The sequence below is a fragment of the Grammomys surdaster genome, unplaced genomic scaffold (assembly GCF_004785775.1).
Source record: "Grammomys surdaster isolate TR1022 unplaced genomic scaffold, NIH_TR_1.0 125428, whole genome shotgun sequence".
NCBI lineage: Eukaryota > Metazoa > Chordata > Mammalia > Rodentia > Muridae > Grammomys > Grammomys surdaster.
This window is the reverse complement of record NW_021620295.1, coordinates 1,395,039-1,410,986: the sequence shown is the minus strand read 5'-3', so window position 1 is coordinate 1,410,986 and position 15,948 is coordinate 1,395,039. Positions and strand designations below refer to the sequence as shown.

At 45.9% G+C, this 15,948-nt stretch overlaps 1 protein-coding gene across 2 annotated transcripts in view; it reads left to right on the top strand.

Moving 5' to 3' along the window:
- The first annotated feature begins 470 nt into the window (after window positions 1-470).
- The window catches only part of Abhd6 (abhydrolase domain containing 6), a 47,804-nt gene continuing 32,326 nt past the window's right edge, over window positions 471-15,948 (top strand). The window contains exon 1 of one of the 2 annotated variants that reach the window (XM_028786030.1): window positions 471-656. The gene's annotated coding sequence lies outside the window, so the exon portion shown is untranslated. Of the gene's footprint in view, window positions 657-12,455; window positions 12,603-15,948 lie in introns of those variants that run through there. The other variant, XM_028786031.1, reaches the window with a different exon arrangement.

Genomic DNA, 15,948 nt, shown 5'->3' with positions numbered 1-15,948 from the left:
AAATGTACTGTGCACCCACTGGCTGCATAGAGCTCGGCAAAAGGGGACTATACCCTATACACTCAAAGCACAGGTCTTCCTGCAGCACCAAGCCCTAGCTCCTACGTCTCCACCTTTAGACGGTTCTGGACCCTGTCTCCAATAGGATTGAGATTTTGCATTTGCTTTAGATTTCCCAAGAGCCCTTAAGCCCTCAGGGCCAAGACCCTGCTTGAATCTTTTTGGTGCGAGACACAGTAGTGCCATACACACAGTAGATGCTCAGTAAACGAAGCAGTTCCCGTGAACTCTGTCTTTGCCTGGCGGAGTGGCAATGCCTGCTCCCTAATGCCCGCCCTTGAACACTCTTTGTGGGAGGGATGATTCGGCTTGGCCAATGGGCGCTCGTGCCGAGACCCGCTGCAGGGGAGAGCTACTGACTGTACTTCCGGGTTTGACGCTTTGAACCGGGGATGCGGAGCGTCCCCCAAACAAATCCCGGCAGCTGAGACACCGCCTGATGCGGGCTGGGCTGGTTTTTCTGTCGGAGGGCGCGAGCGAGTGCGTTGCGCCTTTAAGGAGTCAAGCCAAGCCTATCGCCGAGAGCGAGAGTGCGCAGGTGCGGAGGACCTGGGAGCAGAAGGCAGCGATCGGGCAGCAGGACTCCAGCCTCTGAGGTAGGTTTGGTGAGCCAGGTGGAAGGAAAGGCGAAGGTGGCTAAGCTCTTAGGAGAGGGATGGCAGCCTCCCATTCCCACGACCTGACCACCTACCCCCACTTTTCGAGACCAGTCCCTTCTTCATCCTAGCATCGCAAGGGTGAATGCAGATGAGTCCGAGATACAAACCTGCCTTCCTATTCCATCTTCCCGCTCTCAAGGTGCGGGGAAAGGCCCGAGCGGTCCCGAAGCCGGGTCTCCCCACTGGCAGCCGGCCAGCCTCCTTAAGCCCAGGAATGGAGCGAGGACGCAGCGGAACCTGCATCCTATTTCTCTTCCTCCTCCGGATCCTCTGCGTTTGCAGCTGCCGCGGTGCCTTTCTCCAAGTGCCAGGATGGATTTAGCCCCGCGCTTCTCCCAACCCCCTGCTTCCTACACCACCCTGGAGTAGGGCTACAACTCGCTCTCCTTGACCCAGGGAATCTCGCTACCCTTTTGAGGATTCGTAGTTTCATTGATTTAAGAAAACATGTCAAAGCTCGAAGACCTTGCTTTTGGAGTTTGAGAGAAAACTAGGCAGGCAAGATGTAAATCTCTGTGGCTGGTGGTAGATGAAGAGGAAGTTCGTGTCCTTTGAGATAGGGTCAAAACAGGCTGAGGAATGGGAAGTCTGCAAGCGGCTGTGTGGAAGGAGTTCCGAATGTCAGGGAGTGAGTGTTCAGAATGTCAGGGCGAGCGTGCTTAGGGTCCGAAGACGAAGTGGAAAGGGGGAAGGGGAAATGAGCTTTTTGAAAGAGAGCTCAGAAAAGCAGGTAGACTCAGCAGTGAAGACGTGTAAGCAGCTGCTTCTGGGGTTGATATGTACTCATCTCATTAAGGTGATTATTCCTACCATTAACTTACCAGTCTTCAGGCATATCGACCTTGCTAAGAGGTGGTCTCCTGGCTAGGTAATTGACAAGCTCAGTTGGATCGACTCTAAAAGACCACGCTTTAACGGGAGGAAATGCTTTCTTTTTCTGGACTTGGACAAAGACCACCAGCCTCTAGTTTCCTCCCTTGCACGTGGCACTTGAAATGTTAAAGAAGGGCACTTGTGACGCTTCCTTTTCTTTAAAAACAAAAAACAACAACTACAAAAAAAAAAGTGTTCCCAGGGAGACCAGAGGTGGCGCCCAAAACTCATGATGGGAGGGGCAAGTCGCTTCTCCAAGCCTATCACTCCTAAATGACCTAGTCTCCTGTCATCTCCCCTACCATGACCTGTACTTCCCCTAAGATTTCTCTCTTTCCACTAATATCAAACCTGCCTCCTTTTAGCTGCTGGTACCTTAGTTGCACTTGCCAGCTTTTGGCGGAGTAAGGATGCTGGTCTAACCACTTTGACAGTCAGAACAAGTTTTATCATCCCTGGGGCTTTCTGATCACCTTAGAAAAGCAGATTGTGAAATGCTAGCTACAGGACAGCACATGATTGATTCCCATGTCCAGAGACCTGGGGAGAGGCCACATCCATGCAGTGGGGCATGATCAATCGTCTGTGTGTGCAGGGGATACGTATTTTGAGCTAGGTGCTAGGTGGTTAACAAACAAAGTAGGGAAGTCCTGCTCCAACTGGGACCTTGAAGACAACCATTTCTTCACTCCCTGCTCAGAAATCCCTCGTGGCTAGCTGTCTCTAGCTGGTAGTGAAAGATTGAGTGTAATTTTAATGGCTAACATAAAGTAAGTACTGACTCCCTGTCTCTGTCCTAAGCCACTTAAAGATTGTCACTTGAGTTACTACCCTGATAGCACCACAAGGTGAGTGTCTGTTTGATACAGTTCTTAAGGTACTGATTTGAGACTTCCAGAAATGTCCCTTCCCAAGGCACACTGCGTTTGACCTTTGAGTCTCTGAGCCACTGACTTTTTAACCTAGTTTTAAGGACTTCCTTTTTTTTTTTTTAATTTTTATTAATGTATATGGGTGGTTTGTCTGCATGTATATCTGTATAGTATGTGCATATCTGGTACCTATGGAAGTCAGATGAAGGTGTAAGATCCCTTAGAACTGGAGTTATAGATGTTTGTGAGCCATCATGTAGGTGCTGGGAAGTGAACTTGGGTTCTTTGCAAGAGCAGCCAGTGCTCTTAACTGTTGAGCCAGGTTCAGCCCCTATGTCTAACATCTTATTAATACATGCTCTTATAATATAGAGAATGGAAATATGGCACCTGTGTTCTTGGTACCAGTTAATTTTTCTAAAATTTGCCTTTATGGGCTGGGGAGTAAGGGAGTGTTAGAGAGCTTGCCTAGGATATGATAGGCCCTGGGTTTAATCCCTGACATAGCTAAGTAAGCCAATTATGGTTCTCTGATCATCAGAGATTCTTTAGTGCTCTCCAGGACAGACAGACAGACAGACAGACACACAGACACACACACCAACACCCCTCCCTCCATGGAAGACAACAGGTAGATTGGTTTGCAAAGTAATAGTAGGTTCATGGTTTCTGAACCCTGTAACACTTAAATTCCTTCACTGCAGCCCAGCAGGATCACAAGGAGAAAGGTTCCTACCATATGGTAGTATAATTGCTTTTGTTCATACATAAAAGATTTCCTCCACAATGACAGACTTGGGCCCACATCTCCACTCTGTTGCTATGGCCCTGAGCAAGTTACCTACCCTCTGAGCTTTTAGTAACTGCTTCTACATTAGAGGAGCCTGGTGTGTGGGGTCACCATGTTAGGAAGAGATTGTTAACCACTCCTTGAGATTACAGGAGCTATATTTAATTACAAATAAGCGACTCACATCCTCTACTTGAAAGCAACTTTAGGTCAAGCATTTTTTTTTTTAACTCAAGCCTCTGAAGTTTTGCAAACTGTAATCCATCCTGTGTTTGCATTGAGGGCAGATTGGCTTTCCCTTTCTTGAGCTCTTTAAGCTGGTAGGCCATGAGCTCTGTGGGGATCTGCATATGGAGAGTGAGTGTGGACATAGAGATGGTGCGGCTGGAAATACTCACGCAGTTTCATGCAAGGAGGAAACCGGTCTTAGAGATTGCCTTGGTTTGCAGGATGTGTTGCTGACACAGGTCTGTCTTGGGGGAAGATGTTAGAACCAAGGATCATCTTTGGGTTTGTGAGGGGAAAAAAAAAACCTAAGCAGCTGAGAGAATATTCTTTACAAGTTTTTGGATGTTTTGGTGACTAGATCAGTTACTGTGCTGTGACTTCATAAAGAAGGGCAGAGATATCACCTTTAAAATTAAGTGTTTGCAATATGCCAAGAAGCAAGTTCTACAAGTTGTATTTCCCCCCCAGGGTGTAGGGGTGTGGGTGCTTAACCTAGGGCCTTGTACATGTTAGGCAAGTGCTCTATTATTGAGTGTACACATCCACCCTTTTTTTAAATTAAAAGTTAATTACGTGTTTATTTGTGCATATCTCTACATCTACACCATGGCACACACATGAAGAGTTGGTTCCCTTCTTCCATCTTCTAGGTCCCAGGGATTGAGCTCAGGTTGTCAGTGTCAGGCACTTCTCTACTGAATGATTTCATCAGCGCGCACACACACACACACACACACACACACATTACCCCTACCACCCAGTGTCAGGTACTTTCCTACTGAATGATTTCATCAACACACACACAGAGACCCCTAACAGCCAGTGTCAGTCACACATACACACACACACACACACACACACACACACCCCTACCACCCAGTGTCAGTCATACACACACACACACCTACCACCCAGTGTCAGGCACTTTCCTACTGAATGATTTCATCAACACACACACACCACACACCACACACACACACACACACTCACACTCTACCCCTACCACCACCATCACCATCAGTTTTTCTTATTCAATTTGAAAAGCTGGCTGGCTGAAGCTGGCCTTGAATGTTTCCTTTGCTGGCAGGCATGGCCTTGGTGAATCTCCCGTCCTAGTTGCAACTCTGTTGCAGCTAGGATTACAAGCTTGTACTGCAAGGCCAGTGGAAAATGTGTTACTTTTTAATTTCTCTGAAATTGCATTTAGTTGGAATACAAATTGACAAAGAACGCACAGAGGGTGTGTCATTATGAGGAAAGAGCATCAGAAATCATCTTACACTTGTTTTGGCTGTAGCCCTGGCTTTTTCCACTGCCTCATTTTCTGCACACTTAGAGTCACATATGGGCCAGGCTCCGGGGTAGCTTTTGTAAGATTCTGCGTATTTAGACTACCCACTGTGGGGGGCAGGCACTCTGTGACCATACATCCTGTTTGGGCAGGAGATGGGGTTCAGTTGCTAAAGTGTTTACTTAGCATGCGTGAAGCTCTTTGGTGAAGGCAGGATGAGCAGTTCCAAGCCATCCTTGGGTATGCATGGCGAGCTTGAGGCCAGCTTGAGTTAAATGGAAGAACCAGCCAGCCAAACAGCAAGGGTTTTAGAAACAGTAGTGTGCCAAGGATCCACTCCTGAGCCAGCTGACTCTGAGGGAGATTCTGATTCGGAGCCATGCTTTAAAGAGTCTGAACACTGTAAATTTAGAACTCTTGACAATGGAAGACATCATTCCCCGGTAACTTTCGTGCATAATTCCAAGTTCCTCACTGAGTTTCCATGGTGATGAGATGGGCAGCCAGGATAAATTTGTCCCTCGGAAGATGTCAATTTGTTTTGTTTTAAGACCTTTCTGCTTATCATAGTTTGTGAGTGGCATGGATAGGTGAAGTCCAGGGATGTTGAAGTCAGGACAGCCAACATCACTCATCTGGTGCCCATTGTCAATTGCTGAGAAACCTGACATGGACATGCTTTTCATGACTTGAAAGTGCTTCTTGACCTTGGGTGTGGTTGTCTGTTCATGGACGAGCAGGGGGCTGTCAGGAGTCCTGTGGGTCAGGTAGTTGTCGCTCCTGTGGCTGAATGGGCTGTTGTGGCTAGATGTCTGGTACTGCAGAGGAGGGACAGTGCTGGAAGGGGTGGGCTGAGATCCCTAACTGCTGCAGGCTGGGATGCCTCTCTTGTTAAGTAACTACCTAGAATAGCAGTAGCCTTTGCCTGAGAGTTTTCCAGAAGCTTTGGCTGTCAGCCTACGAGGTTTGCCTTGTCATGTAGAGTCTAGGTTTTGTACACTTGAGGACTGGACAGTAAGCAAGCAAACACCTGAGTACGAGGACAGCAGCACAGACCCTCTCCGTATAGCTTAAGCAGCTGAACAGTCCTTGAGCAGGGCAGGGTAGGGCAGGACATGGCAGAGGTAAAGGTGTGGTATATGGCAGGACTTCCTGACTGCTGGAACAGCAGGCTGATCTTTTCTTGCTGTGCAGAGGGAGCTTCCAGTATTGTTCTGTTACCTCTCTGGACCTTCTCTTGAGTCATGTTATCTCCACAGTAAGGTCCAACGATGCTAAATTCAAAGCTGGTCCGTGACCGCAGAAATTTGAACCCAGGTTATGAAGTGCAAACCTGGCTGTTGGGGAGCAAGAGCAGTCAGGGAGTCCAGTACTCACAGACACGTCCTGTAGATGGACCAGGGTTTAAAAGGCAAGAAGGACCATGTGTGTCTAAGCCTAGAGACATGAAAGGAACTGATGTGACCAAGGCTTGTAGACTAGTCTAGGAAAGTGGTACTGGGCAGGTGGTTAGTGATAGAAAAAAGAGGACTCCCAAGGGATGACAGATACCAAGCTCCTGGTAGTCTTGTACCTGATCCTGAAGGCCCTTGTGAACCAGAGAGCAGAGGAGAAGAAAGCAGTGTGACCCTGTGGGTCTCAGCTGCCCCCCTGACCTGTACCCTCTAGCAGACTGTTCTGACAGGAATGTTCGTTGTGTCAGTAGTTATAGGAACAGAGCTGACACTGGCTGGCAACTCTATGGACTCGTAATTCCTCCACAAGAGGCTGTATGGTGGCTGCAGCAGCTTTTTTCTTCTTGGTCTGAGAGCTGGTTGTATTTTGACTTTCTAGAAGACTGTTTGGATTTTACCAAGTGCTCACCACGGGCAAGGCACAGTGGATCTTAAGTGCTCATGACAAGTCAATGGTATGATATGACTCATTCAAAAGCTTTCGGGGAAGGAAGGTGAGTGAGATGATCCGGGGGTGCCGAGGAATCCCTGGCTGAGGTTCTTACTCTCTTGTTCTACTAGTAAGAGCCGTAAAGGAGTCAGGTGTGTAAAGTGATCTGTTGGTAGAGAGGTGTCAGTGGAGAAGAAGAGAAAGCCAGTGCAGAAGCCTCCAGAGGACCAGGACATTAGTTGGTCTCATTTCTCAATCCCCCAAAGGGTCCAGCTTGGAGATGGGAGCTAAAAGTTCTCATACCAAGAAAGTCCTCATTAATGGATTCACAACCATGCGGTGTTGGGTTCCAGTCTATCAGTCCTCCTGCTGGTTTCCACCCTGGAGGCCAGGCAAGCTCCAGGAGCATCTCTGGTTTGTTCTTTGTTCTTCAGTGTCTTCCGGGCCATAGATGTTTGTAGATATTGCACAGATGGGGGGACTGTACGATCACTACTCTTAACAGAGAGATGCAGGATTTCATGAAATCAGGGGTTGTTTGAGAGCCTCCTGGCTGATGTGTTGAGGTGGTAGACAAGGTCTGAGCTGCAAGATGTGTCAAGAATTAAAGAGAAGGGCTGAGTACCCCTCAGGGGACAGAGACTGGAAAATGAGAGGATTGAGGGACCCTTGAGAAATAAAAGTAGGAGTTTCTTTGGGGGGTGGGTGGGAGAGCCTCTTTATTGCTATGGTAACCAGATGTTAAATGGGTAGGCTCTTCATGCTACTAACAGTATAAGAAACGTTATTCTTTGTCCTGGGAATTAGCACAAGGTTGTAATTAAAGTACAAATTTTGTTTAGTGTTTGTTACTCCATATGTGTGTTTGTTTGGGACAGGGTCTCAAGTATCCCAGGCTGGCCTCAAATTTACGATGTAGTTGAAGATGACATTGCGTTTTCTACTTTCCTGGCTGTGATGACATGTGGGCATGGTCATGCCCACTTTATAGAATGCAGGAGGAGTTTACTATGAAGGAATGTATAGGTTCCCAGTGGTGAACCCCTGTTCACTGCATCTTGATGTTTTTAATCAGCATACAAGTAACAGGTATCATTGGTGTTTTCAGACATCATCTGTTTAGATTGATTTCCATTTCTGCCTTATCTCCCTCAGGGTTGTGCCCTTTCACCTACAGTATTCCTCTTTTCACCTTTGGATCACATGTGCTCTGTTCCTCTGCCTTCTGCCCTTTCCTCCCTTCCCTCTGTAGTTTCATAATGGATCCCCACACACATCCCTTAACAAATACACATGTACAAGACCTAGAAGCTAGGATCTGTATACGAGAAAGACTGTGTGGTCTTTGGTATTTATTGTCTTTCTGAACCTGGTTCTTAATGTAGTATTTTCCAATATTATCCACCAACTGTGAAATTTTGAGTGTGATTTTATCTTGTGTCTGTCTTTCTGTCTTTCTATCTTTTTTCTCTTTCCTTCCTTCTTTCTTTCTTTTTCTCTTGCCTTTCTCTTTCTTCCTCTCTCTTTTCCTTTCTTTCTCTTTTCTTTCCTTCCTTGCCTCCCTCTCTCACTCACTCACTTACTCCCCCCTTCCTTCCTTTCTTAACAAGGATCTCTTTTTTGAAGCTCAGGCTGACCTTGAACGTGATCCTCCCTCTTCATCCTTCTGGATGCTATGGGGTTCTGGGCATGTACCACCAAGTTTTATGTTCCTTTTTTTTTTTTTTTTAGTGTTCATTGTTTTTTAGGTTGCTGAGACTTCCGGGGAGGAGATTTTGGTTAGAAAGAGGGTAGAGACCAGCTCACCAAGGTCCAGCTAGACTTTGTGACCCCTCCCGCCAACCTTGACACTGTTTATTTTGACAGGGCTCTTTTTCTCTGTTCTATCATCAGAAATACTGTTGGCTGGCTATACCCTCTTGGCTGAAGATAAACCTCTTTAAACTTCCAGTTCTTTGAGAGCTGATTTGGAGGACAGAAGAGTGTTTTGGGGGTGCTCAGTTTCCATTCCAGGCCTCTACTATAGCACATGTGGGGTTATTTTGAGTACCTTTTACTCCCATAGAAAATAGTTGCTGGTATGATGTTTTCTCTGGCCCTTTCTTTACCTTGAGGGAGGATAAAAGCTTGTGTGTTCTCTCAGGCACTGGGGCTGAGGGCCATGTAAGGAGCTGGCTAAATGGCTTAGGGATTTTGTTTTAAACAGATGGAGAGACTGGTTTGGATGTCAGTGGTGGTGTCTTACTTCAAACATGATTTCAAGGAGTTAGTGATCTTAGACCATCACAGCTTACATCTTGGCTCAAGAGTCTGATGTTTTGCATGTGCTGGGCCCTGCTTCTTAGACAGGAAGAGCTTTGAAAGCTGTGCCACAGAGACACAAGCCTCCTTCGTCCAGCTAAGTTCCTGGTTAATCTCTCTTAACTAGTCCTCCCTCTACCTGTTGCATCTCCAGGGTTAAGTGGCAAGTCTTCCTGGTTCTTTCTGATCTTCTGCCCACTGGCACAGCCCAGCATGCTGAGCTGTCTTGTCGACAGTGTCACTAGGGCAGCAGAATCGGGGAGCAGCTGTGTGTCCACTGCTTCTTGGACAAGAATCCCTAGGGCAATCAGTTGCAAGTGTTTTATGAGCCTTCTCATCAGCCCTTTTCTGAACCACAAAGGAGACAGGAAATTATAGCTTAACCGAGGCTGTGTAGATGCAGGGTGGAAAGTCCTTACCAGTGTCTATCTTAGAGTGCTGGAACTTGGACCTTAAAGACCAAAGTTCTTGCAAGTGTGCACTTAACCTCTGTGCTGTCACACAGGTCAGGACCCCGCCTCCCAGGACTCTGAGTAGTGCCATAATGTGGGCCTTCAGGTTATGTGCTTCTGTGTGGGATAGATTTTCATCCTAACAGTACTGGAATTTGATTGCTCTCTCTTTTCCTCATGGATCATTACGCCAATAGAACCTTTAGTGATAATGAAAATAGTCTGGATTTTCACCATCCAGTATGGTAGTCACAAGCCACATGTAGCTCCTGTGCATATGACGCATGGGTAGTGCAGCCAAGGAACCAATTTTTAATGTGTGTGTCTGAGTGTGTGTGTGTGTGTGTTTGTGTGTGTGGACTAGATGAGGTCACTGTCAGGGGTCTTTTTCTATCCCTTCCTCCTGCCTCCCTGCACTAGGTTTGCAAGGGCGTGCTCCCTTTCCTTCCTTTAGGTGCGAGAGATCCAAACTCAGGTATCCATACTTGTGTGCCATGCACTTCAGTGACTGAGCCGTCTCCCTGGCCCTTACATTTTAATTCTAATTAACATGAATTGGAATAGTCATGTATATCTGGTAGCTACTGAAGCAGACAGTTCAGGAGAGCGCCTTGCCTTTGAGGAGCTTGTATTGTATTTGTGAGGAAATGGGAGAATTATTTATTCAGGTGCATGGTACCAGTTCAGAAAGCACAAGCGAGTACCCATTAGAAATCTCTCACTCTCATCTCAACTTCCTCCCCACCCCGGTTTCCCTTCGCAGAGCTGGCCATTATCTCCAGAACTGCTTTATGTACATGAAAAGCATATTGTGTGTGTTTTCTCTTATTGTCTTTTCAATGCAGAAGTCTTATTTTACCTACTATCTGTTTTGTTTTTTTCTTGCCTGCCTGCCAATCTGTCTGTCTGTCTGTCTGTCTGTCTTTCTTAGACTGAGTCTTGCTATATAGCTCAGACTAGACTTGAACTCCCAAATCTTACCACTTCAGCTTTCTGAGTGATGGAATTATAGATGTGTATCACCATGCCTGGCTGCTGTACTTTGTTTTCTTTCTTTCTTTTTAAAATTAACTATGTACCTTATTGTTCACTACCCATTGGGACAAATGAAACTGCTTCATTATTTTAAAATGTATTTATTTGTATGTGTATGAGAGTTTTGTCTGCATGTATGTATGTGAACCATGTATGTACTTGCTGCCTGTGGAGGGCAGCAGAGGGTATCAGATCCAATGGAACTTGAGTTACAGTTTCAGCCCCCATATGGGTGCTAGGAACTGATCCCAGGTCCTCTGCAAAGCAGCCAGTGCTATTAAGCACCAAGCATCTCTCCAGCCCCAAATAAATATAATTCTTAAAAGGAAAAAACAAAAAAGACAAGATCTCAGTAGGTACCACTGCTGGCTTGGAAATCACTGTGTAGACCAGGCTGGCTTCTAACGGAGATCCACCCGCCTCTGCTTTAAGTACTGGGATTAAAGCCATGCACCACAATGCCTGGTTGTGTTCCCCTTTATTTTATTTTAATGTTCAATAATTTTAACTTGTATTTAATGGCTTTGTATAATCTAAAAAAATTTAAAGCTATGTCAGCACTTACTTACCAGAACCCATGGAAGTGGACATTTTGGTTCCTTCCAGTCTTGTGTTTTAGAATGTTGTGATAAATAACTTTGTATAAAGATACATATATTGATAGAAAATAAAGGTAAGTTCATAAACGAAAAAGGCCGTTGTTAGGTCACGGGAAGGTACATTTTACATTCCCAGGTTTTGATAAATTGCTATCCCATGGAGTTTGTTGATGGGTATGTATGCTGGTAAAGGACTTGAGAGCATCTGTGTCCACACAGCCTCACTACGTGGTCTATGATGCATTTTTACTGAGTGAAAGTGGTTTTGCTGATGACAGGTGAGAGCCTCAACCCAACCCCTTAGTTTACTTGCATCTCATTGTAAATGAGGCTAAGCATCTTTTCAGGGGTTTAAGAGCTGTTTCTGGGGAGTGGGGGGGGGTAGATAGAGGTTATATCCACAGAGAAGAAGGAGGAGGGGTGAGGGGATTGGGGGTTCCTGGGTGGGTGGGGGATGGGGTAAGGGGACAACATATGAAATGTAAATAAAACATCCAATAAAAAAAAAAAAAAGAAAAAAAAAAGCTGTTTCTGTTTCTTCCCTGGAGAGTTCTCCAGGTCACTTACTTACTTTCCTATTGGTTCAAGGCCTGCAGGGGCTTTTCATGCTCTAAGGAAGTTGTCTGCTGCAAGATGCCTGTTGGCAGATTTTTGGCCTTGTTTATGTGCTCGCTCTCTCTCTCTCTGCAAGTGGACTTTAAAAAGTGATTTTATGCAGTCAACCTACTACTCTCGTAGTACTGATATAGTGTTTTAGTGGGGTTTCGTTATACACTGGAGGTGTGTGTGTGTCTTAGAATGGCCTACTCCATGGGAGAAGTTTTCAGAGTTATTGTAATTTCTTTTAGACCTTTCCTGGTTTGTTTCTCATGTTTACTACTATCTTGCCTGGTATTTTTCTGGGTCCTGTGGCCTAACTTTCCTTCCCATCTCCTCACATGTTGCTGTGGAGCTTCTGCCAGCCCCCTTTGTTCCTCTAAGTCCTGTTTGTGAGCATTTAGGCCTCTGTTCTCTGGCCACTCCTGTAGCTGGATTACCTCCGTCACCCATGGTTATCTCTCTCTTTTTCATTCCTTTTAGAATGTAGCATTTAGGTGATCCCTAGTCCAGACAAGGAAGGACAACTCTACATCTTTATGTGAGGTTATCCATTAAGCTTTGTGCCCCATGTCTTCCTGGTCCCTTCTGTGCCTCTTCATGCTGGTGATCAACCCATGTGCCTGACCTATCATCGCTTTCACCTTAGACCCTTTTAGCCCTCCCAGGCCCAAGCAGTTATCTTGATGCCCTGCCCTCCGTGCACTTTTACCTAGTTAGGGAGGTGGCCTGAGCTACAGGAGGACTATAAAGCGAGAGGCAGGATGTGCACATTCTCCCTGTACCAAGAGAGCTCTCTGCTCTACCACAGCCAGATCCGGCTGGCTGTCAACATATCCAAACATACTATATTCCTTATGATGCTTTAATGCTTTGTTATTTTACTTCCTGTGATCACAGAAACTCATTTTCAGCTTCTGCCAAAGCCAGCAACGTTGGGAAAGAGTCTGCTCCTTGACTAGTAAGTGTGACTTTTTAATATATTAGAGTATCTAAAACAGGAGCGACCTTCTCAAGGCTGGGCCATCTGAGCTCCTGTCCAACCTGTGTGGGCCACCAGTACTGAGTGGCTAAGTTCTTGGGGGAATGGTGTCCAGAACTCCAGGATACAGTCTAAAAGCCCCTAAAGTTGCCAAAGACCTTCCAGGATCTCTGATAGTGTCTAAGAAGGCAAGGCCACAGGGAGTGACAGTATTATACTGGGGAATGTGTCACTGGAACCAGCCCTAGAGGCAGGGAGGAATTTATCAGTTAGCTAGGAGAACAGAGGGAACAAAGCAGGAGGCAGTGTGGGCAGGCATGGGTCTGGTTTGTTGGGGTACAAGCAGACATGGGGTGAGTCAGTAGTAGGAGGTTGAGTTAGGACCATATGGCGTGGCTCTTGTTTTATCTGGTGGGTGTTAGACTGCACAGCTGGATCCTTGCCATGAACTGAGATGCGTCTTCCAGGAGCTGGTATTGGAAAGATGCCTGATGTGTTATAACAACATCAGGAGAAGGAGGGCCTGGTTCCAGTGTACAGCCAAGGGAGCAGATCTGACTTGCACAGTTCTGCATCCGATATGGATTGCTTCCTATCAATGGTCCCGATAAATACTGAACCAAATTGGCCTATTCAGTTGCTTGTAAGGGGCCTTCAGAGTGTGACTCCCAATGCTGTGTGTTCCTGTGTAGGTGTGCCTGTCTACTCGTGGCTATTGAGTGTTTGAAGATAGTTATTGTAATTGAGAAGTAAACTTTGGATTTTACTAAACTAGTAAATTATTTAAATTTATGGTACTGAACATTGAATGTAGGAATTCATGCCTGCTAAACGAGCACTTTGCCACAGAACTGTATCCCCAGAAGTTATTTAAACTTAGATGGCTGGTTTCCATAGACTCAGACAAGTTGGCCTGAATGCTAGTGTCTTTTCACCATTATGTTTCTGATGTGTTAAACAAATAAGAATGGAGGGTATGCTGGCATTGAGGAAGCTGGATGGATGGGGGAACTGTCAGCAGAAACTAGCAAGTCAGGAGAAACAGGAAGAGCTGTATCGGAGGTATAGCTTAGTGTCATGGGGTAGTCAAGCAGGCACTGGAAGAATCTAGAAGGAAATCCTGTCGAGTATGTTGATATTTATAATTTCCTGTAAGAGAGGGTGGTAGAGAATGGCCATGAGGGAAGAATCAGAAGTGTGTTATGGGAGAACAGAGGAGTGCAGAAGGCCTCCAGGATTATCCGGGAGAAAATGAAGAGAACATTGAGGTGCAGCCAGGGATGGTCAGCCATGGCTCACTCTAGCAGCAAGACTGTTGGAGCTACAAATTCCAGAGGAGGAATGAGCTCGGCTGGAGTTGAGGAGACAAGATGCCTGCAGAGAAGGTGAAGGAGGGCAACCCAGGGCTGTCGTGGCTGTAGCTCTTCAGGGATACTTTTAAGAACCGGTTTCTCTTTTCAGGAACTAGTTCAGGAGTCTGTGGAGATGCAACATTATTGGTCAGTGGGGACTCTGCACTCAGATTTTAAGAACACAGTGTTTTTCTTTTCCTATATTCTTTTCTTTATAGTGTTTTAACTGTAACAGTCTCCCCACAGTGGGAATAGAACCTGTTCTACCACCAGCCATGTCCCCAGGTCTAACAAAACAACCAGGAGCCTATGATAGGCATGTTTCCCATCTCATCATGGTATGAGAGAAAGCGTGGGAAGAGATGTTAATCAGTGCATGGGGTTGACACAGGGAAGTTAGACTGCATGAAGACTGCTCTTTTAGGTCTTTGGCTGTGCTTGTTACCATACCATAACCGGCCACAGTTACTGTCTATGGTTGTAAAGACATCTTTTACAGACATTGTCTTTTATAGACAGACCAAGACTTTAGTTTGTCAGATTTGATGGACTCCAGGCAGATGTCAGGGTATCCAGCCTTTTTGACACTATTACTATAAATGTGTGGGCTGTAGCTGAGAATATCCTGGGACTCGTGGGGCAGGTTGGACGTGCCCAGAAGGCAGGAGTTAGTGAAAGTGTTTCTATATCCTGTTTACTCTTACATGTTGCATTATAGCCTGAAGTGTGTCATTGCTCAAGATCCTAAGCATTCAAAGCCGGGGACATTAGCGTCCTGAAATGCCATGCCTGATTTCTAATCCCAGACTACACTTGACTTCCCTCATGCAGGGTTTATCTGGATCTCCTGTCTGCTGGATTTCTTGTCTGACCTCTATCCAGTTCCTCTCCATTCTTATTTATAATGATAAAGACTCTGAACATACAGCTTGTGTGTTAATGTGTGGCAGCAGAGGCTGAGTGTGGGCTCTGTTCTAGGGCATGACCCTCCATGCTGATGACAAGAGTGACCAACTCTTCTTCTTCCTCCTCCTCCTCCCTCTATTTTCTTTTTTTGTTTTGTACAGAGAATAAATCCCCAATTAGCTGATTACATTGAAAGTCAAACAAAACCAAAACAGGCATATATTGAAGCAGAGCCATAACCATGTCCTGCCCTGTGCATTGAGAATGGTCACCTCCCTTCACTCTGCGCTGCGGTGTTCCTGGGGCCCTACTTTATACCATAGATTAGTAAAAAGGCTAGCAAACAACAAAGATTATCGGGTAGCAAGAGCCTGTCAGATGCCATTTAAATGCTTCTGGGGAACTGTAAAAGGACATGAGATTTATGGGAGAACTAGCTAGGTCCTATTCTTTAATTGCCTGGCATAACTCTGGAAATGTTAAATTAGCAGATTAGGGAAGGGCAGACGAGGTGAGGAGGGTGGGGTCTCAGAGCAGATGTGTAGAAGAGCCGGGGGCGGGAATGCCCCGATGTCCAGTGCCCCTCTGTCCCATGACTTCAGCCTTAGGTCCAGCACCCCACCATTCCGAGACTTCACCCTTCTATGTAGCAGCTTGCATGCCACAACCTCAGAGCCACACACCACCCAGTTAGCATCTTCTTTTGTTTCTTGCAGCACCAGGGATCAAACCCCAGGACTGCACGTGGTAGACAAACACATTGCCATCAACCGGTATCCCTGACTCTACTGTTTTTTCTTAAATTACTATCTTTTTTTCTTAAATTTATTCTTAAAATTAAGATACATCCCTAGAATAATTTAAAAGTATCATTAAGAGTATGAGTCCGTGGGTAAAGATGCTTTATTGCCACATATGATTATGGAAACTTGAGCTCTTGAACCCACACAGTGGAAGGAGAGAACCGACGTCCACATGTATGTTGTGGCATGCCTCTGCCTCATGACACACTCACATGCTACACACACACACACACACACACACACACACACACACACACAGAGTCT